This window comes from Sorex fumeus, unplaced genomic scaffold, assembly GCF_029834395.1.
Source record: "Sorex fumeus unplaced genomic scaffold, SorFum_2.1 ptg000063l, whole genome shotgun sequence".
NCBI classification, from domain to species: Eukaryota; Metazoa; Chordata; class Mammalia; order Eulipotyphla; family Soricidae; genus Sorex; species Sorex fumeus.
Genome location: NW_026606120.1, coordinates 47,825,875 through 47,839,908, shown reverse-complemented (window position 1 = coordinate 47,839,908; position 14,034 = coordinate 47,825,875). Strand labels below are relative to the sequence as shown.

The 14,034-nt window shown below is 40.7% G+C and overlaps 1 protein-coding gene across 1 annotated transcript in view; it reads right to left on the bottom strand.

The window, feature by feature from the left end:
* The window catches only part of SSH2 (slingshot protein phosphatase 2), a 265,785-nt gene that overhangs the window by 147,223 nt on the left and 104,528 nt on the right, over positions 1–14,034 (bottom strand). The gene's annotated exons all lie outside the window — the stretch shown is intronic.

Below are 14,034 nucleotides of genomic sequence, written 5' to 3'. Positions count from 1 at the left end.
TAAAGCAGAGAAGATTCCTTTTCTAATTCAATGCTATATTTAGACTAGATAAGAATTTACCTAAAATCTGACAATTGTTCTTCTTGTTTTTCCCTATGATATAAAGGATGTCAGTCACAGTACAGAATTAAGAGAAAGGAGACTTTGAAATTGTAAGTAATGAAAGTACCATTATTTTACATAGTACCTTAATATTTGGTGATTTTTTAATAGCTGTAAAACTCTCCTACAATCTATTTTATTTGCTTTTCAACTTCCCCACAGGATGGATTTTCCCCCCTTTTGTTTTGTTTTGGGCCACACCTGGTAGTGCTTGGGGGACCATAGGGGATGTTGGGGATTGAGCCTGGGTTGGCTACATTCAAGGCAAACACCTTACCTGCTATACTATCTTTTTATTCCCCAGTTGCCATTACTCTTAATTCATTGTTTGCTCCTCTATTACATTTTCGGATGACTATTTCTCTTGATGACAACACTCCCACCCCCTGCATTTAGTAAAGTAAAGTAAAGTAAAGTCCCTCCCGTTGATCGTCGATTTGCTTGAGCGGGCCCAGTAACGTCTCCATTGGAGACTTTGTTGTTACTGTGTCTGGCATATCGAATACTCTCGGTAGCTTGCCGGGCTCTCCGAGAGGGGCGGAGGAATCGAACTCGGGGCGGCCATGTTGGCCGCTTGTAAGGCGAACGCCCTACCACTGTGCTATCACTGTGAAAAAACTGGTGTTTTGGATAAAGGTGATTTCTCCCAAAGACTTTCTTCTCTCAAAAGGAGAAAATGCTTTTCTTTGAACCCTTGAACATACAAATTCATATGCTATCCCTATGAAAATCAGAGGCTGGGGAGATAGTTCAGTGAGCTGAACCTATGCGTGGCAAGCAGGAGGTTAGGTTTGATCCCTGGTACTACCTGGCTCCCTGAGCACTGTTAAGAATGAAGTCCAAGCACAGAACCAGGAATAGCAATTATTATTGACATCCAGGTGTGCTCTGAACCCCCAATATAGTTAACAGACAGTAAATTAGAAAAAAATATTTACAAGACAAATCTAGGACTGGGGATTTGCCTTATAGTGGGTAAGACACTTGCTTTGTGCTGGCTGGTTTTGATTTCGGGTACCACGTATGGTCCCCAGGAGTGATGCCTAAAAACAAAACCAGGAGTGAGCCCTGAGCACTTGTGTATGGCCCCTAAAACAAAATGACAAACACAAAACGAAAAGACAATTCTGTAAAGTAGTATCTAAACACATGAAGTACCTTGAAATCAACAAAGGAGGTCAAAGACATACATTAAAAACTACAAGCCACTTTTTTTTTTTATCTTTTTGGGTCACACCTGGCAATGCTCAGGGGTTATTACTGACTCTGTACTCGGCAATTAATCTTTGTGATGCTCAGGGAACATATTGGATGCAGGGATCAAACCTGGGTTGGCTGCATGCAAGGTAGACGCCCTACGTACTATCACTCCAGCCCCCCACAAGTCACTTTTGAAAGAAAAAAACACAAACACCAAGAGAAAAAGAAATATTAGATGTTCATGGACTGTCCAAATGACCGTCTTACTCAAAGTATATCATTCAATGCAATCCCATCAAAATGCTGATCACACTCTTCAAGGACTTAGAACAAACGCTAACATTTGTATGAAAGGGTCAGAGAGATAGTACAGGAATTAAGCACTTGTCCTGCATACACTCAATTTCAGTTCAATCCTAGCCACTGCATATGATCCTACAAGAACTACTAGGAATACTCCCTGAGCACAAAACAAGGAGTCCAGGAATAAGTCCTGAGCATCTCCAAGTATGGCTCAACTGTCTTCTCTTGTGACTATGGTTCGATCCCCAGCATCTCATATGATCCCCTAAGCTCACCAGGAGTAATTCCTGAAGCACAGAGTGAGGAGTAATGTCTGAGCATTGTTGTGTATGACCCAAAACCCAACAAAATAAGAAAAAAATGTATTTATGGGCCGGAGCAACAGTATAGCAGATAGCTGTTTGCCTTGCTTATGGTTCACCCAGGTTTTTTTTTTTTTAATTAAAAAAATTTTTTTAAACAGTTACAGACTTACAAACTTCTGTGCTTACATTTTAGTTAAACAATGATCGAATACCCATCTCTCCATCAGTGCCCATTTTCCACCACCAATGTGCCCAGTATCCCTCCCCCCAAACCCCCCCACCCCCCGCCTCTGTGGCAGACGGATTCCCTTTTATTCTCTTTCTCCTTTAGGGTGTTGTGGTCTGCAATGCAGGTATTAAGTGGCCATCATGCTTGGTCTATAGGCTACTTTCAGAACACATCTCCCATCCCAAGCGGGTCCTCCAAGCATCGTTTACTTGGTGGTCCCTTTTCAGTCTGAGCTGCCTTTCCCCCAGCATGTGAGGCTGGCTTGGTTGACCCTGGTTCTGTCCCTGGTGAGCTACGCCAGAAGTAATCCGAGTGAAATGCCAGGAGTAAGCCTTGAACACCTGGGGTTACACCTGGCTCTGTGCTTAGGAATTACTCCTGGTGGTGCTCAGGAGACCATATTGGTTGCTGAAAATAAACATGCAAGACAAATACTCTACCTGCTATACTATCACTCTGGCTCCCAGTAAGATACTGTTTAGGATACTCCTTGAGAGTGCCATTATTTAGTCAATTATCCAAAATGATATCCTATAGAGTATTCTATTTCTCTTAATACTACTTTATTAATATTAACTTAGTGCACTTAGTAATATTTATAATAATCCACATGGTAACAGGGATTATCATAATACTTTGCCATCTACTGAAGGTTTACCCTTCTGGAATCTTTTTCTGGGGGAAGAGAAGGGAGTCTGGGCTACACCCAGCAATGTTCAGAGGCTATTTTTCACTCTATTCAGCTCAGGAATGACCCCTGGTTGTGCTTGGGAGAACACAGTGCTGGGGATTAAACCAGGATCTGCTGACCAGTTACCTTTCTGTAGTCTTTAGCTCGAAGGATTCATCATCAACCTCAAATTGTTTCAGTAGAGACCTATGGTTATAGTCAAGCAAAGACAGCTTTCCAGATCACAGCACTGGGATGGACACACCAGTAATACTCTATAGATCTAGTTGATAAAACTCATTCTTACTTGGTTTATTTTTCTCTCTAGAACGATTAACTGTTTTGTCCACCTGCCTGATGACACTGATTCCTAGATATAAGCCCTGAATAGACAGACATGACAAAAGAAGTTGCAATCCATAAAGTCCAAATAGTGTATCTGAAATGTCCAATGGAGACATTAGCAAGGTATGTCCCTCCTGTTCCCATCTCCACTGGCCTGAGCAGCACTGCATAACTAGGCCGTCAGGCCCCTAAAGCTGGGAGCCCATAATGTTGAAAGGGTCCCTGGGTCCCTTTGGGAAGTTAAAAAATATATATAATTATATATAAAATACATATAAAATATATAATTATATATATAAATTTTAAATTATTGAGCATAGCCTTTTACAATAAAAAGCACCAAAAAGCACAAAAATCTCCTATTTGATTATGGCCAAAATGAAAAAAATCCTTGAAGTTATGCTAATTAATTAGATCTTTTGAGGTGGAGATTGGGCCATACCCTGCTGTGCTCAGGGGCTATTCTTGGCTCTGTGCTAAAGGGTCTCTTTTGGATCTGTTCTCAAGGGACCATATATGATGCTGGGGATGAACTTGGGGTAAACTGTATGCAAAGCAAGAGTCATCACTCCTGTATTATCTTCTGGTCCCCCCCTTTTTGTGTGGCAGAGGTATCAGTTTTTTTTTTAATGGAAACTGAATCACGATATGCCTAAATGCTTTCAAGCTCAAGAAAAGATAAAGGCAATACTCCCATGGATGCCTACGTCCCACTCCTACTAATGGAGGAATTCTGCTTGCTTCACACATTTTTACTCTGAAATATGTATTTTTGCTAAACATCAGCTCTGATAAAGAAAGGCAAAGTTCAACTAAAAAGAAAATAGAGCTAATTTTCAGGATGCAGTCTATAGAATTTATAACTGCATATACAGTTAAGAGGGTCTTATTACTACTAAATAAGCAGTAATGGGGCCATCAAGGTAGTACTTGATGGACTAGCCTTGCACCCTGCTGACCCCAGTTCAAATCTTTAGCAGTACAGATGGTCACATATAGTGGTGCTGTGATACCTGGGCACAGCCCCCCCAAAACCTACACCCCTCCCCAGCCAAAAATACAAAAACCTAGGGCTAGAGCAATAGCACAGTGGGTAGGGCATTTGCCTTGCATGCGGCCAAAACCCGGGTTCAATTCCCAGCATCCCATATGGTCCCCCAAGCACCGCCATAGTGATTCCTGAGTGCAGAGCCAGGAGTAACCCCTAAGCATCGGCTGAGTGTGACCCAAAAAGCAAAAACACAAAAACCAAAACCAATGCAGTAGTGATAGGTTTTTCTTTTCTAGTTCTTTTTTAAATCAGTAGTTAAAGATACATAACAGATTTTTATCTGAATGGTTTTTAAGGTAAGGTAAAGGCCCTCCCGTTGATCGTCGATTTGCTCGAGCGGGCCCAGTAACGTCTCCATTGGAGACTTTGTTGTTACTGTGTCTGGCATATTGAATACTCTCGGTAGCTTGCCGGGCTCTCCGGCTGGTATTAAATTAAACCATCATCACTAGACATCCATATAAGTGGGTTTTTTTGGTTTTGTTTTGGGATCACATTCAGCAGTGCTTGGGAGATCATGTGGAAATTGAATTCAGGGCCCCACACATGCAAAGCAAACTATATCCCTGAACCCTATATTATGTTACCTTATAAAAATGAAAACTCTACTCATTAAACAAATTTTTAAGAGAAGAAAATGTTCTATTTTTCTCTGTCCCATATCTTGGCATCCACTATTAATAGTCTTTATGATTTTTTATCTTTTTTTTTCTTTTTGGGGTCACACCTGGCGATACACAGGGGTCTGTACTCAGGAATTACCCCTGGCGGTGCTCAGGGGACCATATGGGATGCTGGGAATCGAACCCGGGTCGGCTGCATGCAAGGCAAATGCCCTACCTGCTGTGCTATTGCTCCAGCCCCTGATTTTTTATCTTTTGTTATTTATTTATTACTACTTGGGGCAGCCCACCCAGTGGTGCACGGGGGACCATAGAGAATCAAACTTGAAGGTCCTACAGGCAAAGAACGTGCTCCAGTCTTTTGAGTCATCCCCCTGATCCTGCTTTTATGATTTCTGACTATTCCAAGTACCTCATTTAGGTTGACATATAGAATTTATCACTTTGTGATTGTCATATTTCACATAGCATAAAGCTCAGATTCATCAGTATATTGCAAACTCTCTCTCTCCCCCTTCCTCTTTAGTTGACTCACGTGACATACAGAGTAACAAAGCTGTTCATGGTTGGATTTCATCATACAGTGTTCCAACACCCATCCCTCCACCAGTGTACATTTCCCACTAGTAATATCCCCAGTTTCTTTCCCGTCATCCTCCCCCAATCTCTATTTTTTTAAGGTTAAATAATATCTTTTGTATGTATAGAGAATAGCTCACTTATTCATCTAGCTACTGATAACGATGCTTTAAATTCCTGGGGGCATATTACTTGGTCATACAATAAATCTATTTATTAACTTTTTGTGGATTTGTCATACTGTCTTTCCCATAGTGATTGTACCATTTTTACTTTACTACCAATAAATAGTATACGGGGTTCCGGTTTCTCCATACCCTTATCAACACCTAGAACAGTTCTTTGTTATTATTGTTTTTTTGCTTTCTTTGAGGGGGTCACATCTGGAGATGCTCAGGAGTTACTCCTGGCTCTGCATTCAGGAATTACTATTTGCAGTGCTGGGGGAACCATATGGTATGCTGGGGATGCCAGGTCAGTCACCTGCAAGGCAAATGTCCTACCTGCTGTACTATTGCTCTGGTCCCAAAAGTTCTCTGTTTTGTTTTGCTATTATTAATAGCCATCCTAACAATTATAAGAGCTTTAGGATTTGACTCCAGACTTTTGTTTGTTCATTTGTTCTGCAGTCCTGGGAACCAAACTCAGAGACTTACACATGAAAGGCAAGTCTAGAGCTGAGCTCTATTCACAGCCCTGGAGCTGTCTTTATATTTTCTTATCAGACACATGATTCCAAATATTTTCCCTTATTCAGTAACCTGCAGCAAGTACTACAAACTAAAAATGTGCAAGCACCATAACTAGGTGTGTCAACTCCTGGAGAGAGTCAGACCTCCCTTTGTCACACCAGGCTACGGTGCAGGCAACATTGTTTGCCGTGCCAGAGATCACAGTTAGCAGAGTTGCCAGGCACAAACAGCAGAACTGCCAGTACTATGCTTGTACAGAGAGGAAGCATTAGGGAATCACATTCACGGCCTCATGCTTGCAAGGCAGATTCTTTAGCCTCTGAACCATACCCTAGTCCCCACCTCATGGTCTTTATGTCAACACAATACTGTTTGTATTAACATAGCTTTGTTGTAACTTTAGAAATCAGAAAGTTTGAGTCCTCCAATTTTAGCCAATCAGTAACCCCTGAGATTCCATATGAGTATTATTTTATTTTTTTATCTTTTGGTTTTTAAGTCACACAGGGAGTACTCAGACCTTATTCCTGGTTCTTCACTCAGGGATCACTCCTGGTGGGGCTCATGGGATCAGATGTGGTGCCAGGGATTGCCAATCCAGATTGGCTGCATGCAAGGCACATGTTTAACCTGTTGTCTTATCTCTCTGTCCCAGAAATTCCAAAAGAATTTTAGGAAAAGGAGCTGGAGCGATAGCACGGCAGATAGGGCGTTTGCCTTGCACATGGCCAACTCGGTTTCGATTCCAGCATCTCATATGGTCCCCTGAGCACTGCAAGGAGTAATTCTTGAGTGCATGAGCCAGGAGTAACCCCTGTGCAATGCTGGGTGTGACCCAAAAAGGAAAAAAAAAAGAAAGCAAAAAAATATAATTTTAGGAAGGTCTTTCCCTTTTTGGGGGTTGCTTTTGGGAGGTCTAAAATGTTTATCTAAGAATGTGGAGATAAAATGGCCACAATTTACCATCCAAATAATTCCTTCTGAGGGACTGGGAAGATGGCTCAAAGGGCTGGAGTTATAGGAAGCTCAGATTCAATTCCTGGGTCTTGCACATGATTCCCAAGCATCTCTGGGAGGAGACTCCTACCCCCAACCCACATACTGAGTTGGGTGTGGCTGACAAACAGACAAAAATTTTCTCTCTAAATGTTGAAAGCCTTCAACAGATGTTAGCATTCTACCATATTGACATTGGACAGTTTCTGCCAATGCAATGTTGAGGAGATAGTTTTTGTTACTTTTTACTCCACTACTTCATCAAGAACTATCTTCCAGCAGTAACAGATATTTGAAAATGTATTACTGTTTTTCATTTTTATAAAAATTTTATTTTTTGGGGGGGAGCCATTCATCTGGCAGTGCTTGGAGCTTACTTCTGGCTCTACACTCAGGGATCATTCCTGGAGGGTTTGAGGGTCCTTATAGGGGCACTGGGGTATCAAACCTGGGTTGGCTGGGTGTAAGGCAAATGCCCTACTTGCTGTACTATCACTCTGGCTCCCCAAGTTATTTTTTCAAAGAATTTTTAGCAAAGTAACTGAGGAGAAAGTTATTTTTGCTCCTGTTTATACCATAAATAACAACATCTTGGACAGAAGCTAAATGATGTATCTACTTAAGATATACCTAATTTAATTATGACTGCAATAAGATTTGCTTTCAAATCAGATTTCTGAAGAATGTCAGAAGCAAAGCATGCCAGATGTATGTAAACTAAAGAGTATGTCCGTGAAGACATTCTTCAGAAACAAAGAGTACTTCAATGAAATTAACATTTTTAACGGTCAAGAATTCCTAGATGTCAAGTGGCCAGAAAAAGAGCTTTAAAGGTGTAACTTTACAGTTTAAAGGAGCTATTCAGAATGACGACAGGACTCAAAGAGAATGAGGGCAGCTCACTGCACCCCCTGGTGGTCATACTCCATTAGAAGTGGAGATTGAGACTTCAGGAGGGCCAGTAGGGCCAGGGAGGTAACTGAATGGGCTGAAGTGCTTGCTCTGCATGCTGAGTCTCTGGATTCAATCCCTACCCTGGTGTCCTTCCCTTCCTATGCAACCCCTCTCTGCCCAAAGGCCCAAAGAGCAAAGATGCAGAGCTTCAATGAGACAATAAAAGCCAGTTTTTAATATCTGGAAAATTCTACTTTTCAAATAAATGTATGTATACATACATAAACTCAACATATACTGGGATTCTATATGAAACATTAACATCATTATTTTATTTCTTAAAACAGCACAGTGAGGGAGTACTTACTCCCCTGATGAAGGAAAAAAATCCCCTTGGACGGAATGATTTCACTAATCTGTGATATATAGGGAAACAAAGAAAGAGAATTGAAAATATCAAATGAGGATAAGCCTTTGATTATAAAGAGATTAACAAGCCATAGGGGGTGACGACAAGAAGGAAGGAAGAGGCTGACCAGAAACGGCAAAAAGACAGTGATGGAGGGTCTTAAGGCATTTCTGTGGTAAAAGTGCAGTAGCTTTGTACATCAAAGCCATAAATGTTAACACTATTATAACCATACTAAACTACAATGAAATTTAAAAACATTTAATAAAAGCATTCCTTGTACTATAGTCACAACTTTCCTGTACCTATGATTGTTTCAAGTTTTAGTTTTTATTTTTGGGGCCACATCTGGCTGTACTTAGAAATCATACCTCGCGTACTTGGGGAGGGGTTGTAGGGGAGGGGAATCACTGAGCCCAGGTCAGCTACAAGTAAGGCAAGCACTCTAGCTACTGTACTATCTTTCCAGCACCATTTTCATTTTTCTAGAGATAAAAAATGAAAGATAAGGATAAATGATCCTTTCATATTTACAATGGACTTTTTTCTTTGTCTGTTTCTAATTTTTTAATTTAAGTAGAATATTCTTATTATTTAGGTTGATATATTCTTTGATTTGTGCTGCAGCAGAAGTCTGTCACCTTCTCACAAAAAAAGGGCAACATTACACATTATTAAGATATCTAAATTCATGCAGAAATTATTTTACCAAATAGACTGAAACTAAATGAAGTCACATCTTTTTTTATTTCAATTGGATCACCAATGAGCTATCAGTTACAAAGTTGTTAATGACTGGGTTTCAGTCATACAATGTTATAACACACATGTCCCCTCCAGTAAATGTTTCCCACCACCAATGTCCCCAGTTTCCCTCCTACCATCTGCCAGTCTGCCTCTAAGGCAGACACTTTTCTCTTTCTCTCCCTCTCTCCCTTTCCTTTTGGGCATTATGGTTTACGATGAAGGTACCGAATAGTAGTTATTGTGTATGTCCCTTTGCCTCTTTCAGCACTCAGTTCTTGTCTAGAGAAATCATTTCCAGCGATCACTGTCATAGTGATCTCTTCTCTGACCTAAATGCCCTCCCTTCCATTCCCAACTCCTACTTGTGGCAAGCTACCAATCATGGACCAGACCTCCCGGCCCTTGCTTCTACTGTCCTTGAGTATTAGTCTCAAACTTTTTTCAAACATCCCCAAAATGAGCGCAATCAGTCTATGTCTCTGTCCCTCTTCCTCTGACTGACTTCACTTAGCATGATATTCTCCTTGTCTATCCATTTATAAGCAAATTTCATGTGAAGGTAAAAAACAAAACAAATACAAGTTACAGAAAACTTGACTAGGTATCAAAGCCAAAGATTTAGAAGAATGATGTAGCCACAGATTGAATGAAGTAGCAACCATCACTGTGAAACTAGATCTTACACAAGATGCTCAGAGTCTATGTTTTCTTTCAACTATATTCAAGCTGCCTCCACTTGACTACTGCTTTGTTTCACATGTTCCAAGGTGAACTCTTCATATACCCTCGCATAAGCTTCCTATCAAGGAAATCACTGCTAGTAAAATACACTAACATTGCTCTATCTGCATTTATTCAAAAAGCATTACTGAGTGCCAGCTGCATGCTAACTACTGTGGGGGCAACACTCTCTCTTCCCTATTGCTCCTTCTCTCTCTACCCCTTACCTCTTCTGTTTTTTCTCCCCGTGGCTCCCATTAAGTCTATAGTACTTTGAGTGTCTTTGTTTTCTTTTGGCTTTTTTTGGGGGGGTCGGGGGTTACACCCAGTGGTGCTCAGGGCTTATTCCTGGCTCTGTGCTCAGGGATCACTCCTGGTGGGTTCAAGGGACCTTATGAGGTACTGAGGACAAACCCCAGATTAGCTGTTTGCAAGGCAACTGGCCTACCTGCTGTACTACTGCTCTGATCCCTTGAGAGTTCTTTATATATTCAAAACCAGAGATTCCCCAAAATAACTTACCTATTATTTTATTTAGGTACTGACCTCTTTAAAAAAACCCCACCCAACAACAAAAAACCCCACTCCATGTCCCCCTGGCAATCCACCTTCTGTAAGCAAACAAACAAAAAACACCCCCTAATTGCAACAAAGATGCTATCACAGTCCCTGGATCCTTCCAGTACATTACCTACTTTGGAAAACACTGTTCTGGACATTATGCCCTTAATAGGTATGTGATTTACAAATATATTCTCCAATTTTCTGCTTTATTTTTTTCACACTGTTGACTGTGTCCTTTGATGCACATGTTAAATTTCGATGTAGCACTGTAGCACTGTCCTCCCATTGTCCACTGATTTCCTCAAGCATGCACCTGTAACGTCTCCATTGTGAGATTTGTTGTTACTGTTTTTGGCATCTCGAATAAGCCAAGGGGAGCTTGCCAGGTTCTGCCATGTGGGCGGGATACTCTCGGTAGCTTACTGGGCTCTCTGAGAGGGACGGAGGAATCGAACCCTGGTCAGCTGCATGCAAAGCAAATGCCCTACCCGCTGTGCTATCGCTCCAGTCCGATAAGAAAACAAGAAAATTAAAGAATGAAATCTGCAAAGTAAACACTGTAATTCCCAATCTAGTGCTTCACAGGAACAAAATGAGTTTAAGAAGAACCACCAAAATCTGGCTTTGAGGCTTCATTGAGAAAAATGAGCAGAGTGATGCCCGAGGCCTGTGTGGAGCATGGGTAGAAGGCGGCTGTCGCCCCAAGTGAGGGCAAGACACTGATCTGACGAGCACTTGTGAGATGGGGCCAGGAACGGGCTCTGAGTCTGAGTTCCCGGGACACGGGTTTCAGAGTATTCCACATTCCACCGAGTGTAAGGAGCTCACTGGAACTTGGGATTATAACTATTTATAGGTTTCTAAGAGGCTGCAAGTGACTGAAAAGCCCCGAGCAGGACCGAGCTAGCAGGAGAAATGGAATTAGACCGTTTTCGGGATATCAAAACTCCAAGAAGCGTAACTTTCTCAGGGACCCTTAAGCTCACCCAGAGGGTCACCCTCTCCTAAGCTCCCTGCAAGCTACTCTGCCTTCCCCCCCTTCATTTTGAATTTTCATTCTTTCTTCCTTTTCTAACTTATTCTTTTGCTTCTGGGTCACACCCAGTGATGCTCAGAGGTCACTCCCGGTGGTGCTTGGGGGACTTTAAGGGTGCCAGATTCTGAACCCAGGTCATCCACCGGCGAGGCAGGTGCCCTCCCCAACCTTCCTGTGGCTCGGCGCCTGCATTGGGGTCTCCTATCATCCTCACTGGTCTCTCTGGAGAACCAGAACGATCGAGTCACAGATCCTTTTAGCAAATTCATCCCTGTTTTGTACAAAATGGTTTTTAAATTATAACTAAAAATATGATGCTTTATTAAATGTTTTCATTTTAATGTAGTCCTCTTTATTTTATTGCTGCTGTTGCCTGTAAACATTGGTTTTGTTTTTTTCCTTTGGTTTTTGGGCCATACCTAGTAGTGCTCAGACGCAACTCCTGGTTTGGTTGATCCTAGAAGTGCTCAAAAGACCTTACGGTGCCAAGGATTGAATCTGAGTTTCTCATATGTAAAGCATAGGCTCCTGTCCTTTGAGCAGCCTCCCCAAATTATGTTTTGAAGTCATAAATCAGGCAAGTCATATTAAAAGGTTACTTATAATTTACAACTTTCCCAGTAAATGGCACTTGGTTAAAAAAGAGATTAATGATTTTAAAAAATTGCCTCCAACTGGCATTTAGTTTTATTGATAGGATGTTTATGATTAAATTCCTTACTACAAATCATAACTGGATTAAGAAACTGGCAAGATGAGTTCAGGCACGCTCCGTGAATAATCCAAATGCTGGTTTATTCTGTGAGTGAGAATGCCAGAACAATCTGCAGCAGCCAAACACAAGAATTGACCAAGGGACATTTAACTGGAACTTAACAAAAGTTTCTTTGCTTGGAGTCAGACTAAAGTAATTAGATTAGAAATAAGCTGGGAAACAAACTAAATGTAAGATATGATAATAGACTTTCATAAATAGATATTTAAAAATGGGTGCAACAAGGTTTTTCTTCAAATTTTTTTAAAGGATCTGTTTTTGGTATAAAGAAGAAACCTGCAAATCCTTCTGCTAGTCATATGAATCATTTAGTCCCAATAGGCTTACAGTCAGGGGTCTTTACAGTTTTTAATTGGCTTGACAATTCAATACTATAACTAAAATTGCATTGCCTTCTGATTATGTAATTTTTTTGGAACAAGCATCTCAAATAGATGCCAAGTCAATATGTAAAGCTTGACATCAACCCAAAGATACTTAAATTTTGCCTATTCTAAAATTTAAGAATTCTTGAGAATACTATTATAATTCTGATGGGAATGTAGCCATAAAGCTAACATTTCTTCTAAATTTCTATCTCTAGCTGCATGCAAAAGTGTGGCTCCTCTCCTTTAATAAAAGAAAATGGGCTTTAGGTCCAAAATTTTGTTTTTGGGTAATATTTGGCAGTGTTCAGAGGTTCTTTATGGCTCAGGAGGCCATATGCGGTGCCAAGGATTGAACTGAGGCTTTCTTGTATGCACGGCATGTTCTCTAATCCATTGAGCTATCTCTTTGGCCCCTAAGCCAGAATTTTTGTGATAACTATGGCTGGAAAAATTCTGCTAATAACCTTAGTTACCAATGAAGAGATTATTTCTATATTATCTCATATTCTGTAAGAGTGAAGTATGATCATTAATTATTAAGAAAGCATTCCCTGGAGTCAAAGAGATAGTACAAGGGTAAGATGCTTGCCCTGCATGGAATCAATCTCAGTTTAATCTCCAGCACTGTATATGATCTTTAAAGCACTTCCAGGAGTGATTCCTGAACATAGTAAGAATCACTGAACACTGCTTTCCTCACCGCCACCCATCAAAAAAAGGTGGTTAGGGAGAAGAAAGCATTTCTTGTAGATAATCTTTTTTTTCTTCTTTTTATTTTTGTCATATCTATCCAGGGTCACACGCTAATGTAGACACATGCAAGGCAAGTACATTATATTTTGTACTATTTCCCTGGCCCGAGAAATCATTCAGTTCATTCCCTTTAGTCAACTTTTCCACATTGAGCATACTTATTTAAGCCTTTGTATTCATTCTCCGTATCGTTCAGGTTTTTTTCCAGCTGGGGGCTTCCCAGTGGTACTGGAGGACACCATAGTTATACACAGCAGTGTTTAGGAGGCAATGTAGTATCAAAGATCAAACCTGGGGCACTGGTCAGGTAAGAATACCAGGCCTCTGAATTATCTCCCTGGCCCCTCTGTATCATTTGGAATAGCTCACTGATATCACAGGACATTAACTTTGGTAACACTTAAAAGACATCTTGACCTTACCAGGATTGTTTCTTATGGAAGGGAAATGACTTTAAAACCATTTAAAGGAATGAAAGAAATATCATCATATATTTTCTAAATGTTACTCTCTCTCTCTCTTTTTTTAAAAATGTTTCTCTTTTAATAGTAGCTGGCCCATGAGTTCATGAGAAAGAGAAGAATTTCTATTGAATTTTATTTTTCCTGCTTTTTGGGTCACACCTGGTGAAGCTCAGGAGTTACTCCTGACTCTGCACTCAGGAATTGCTACT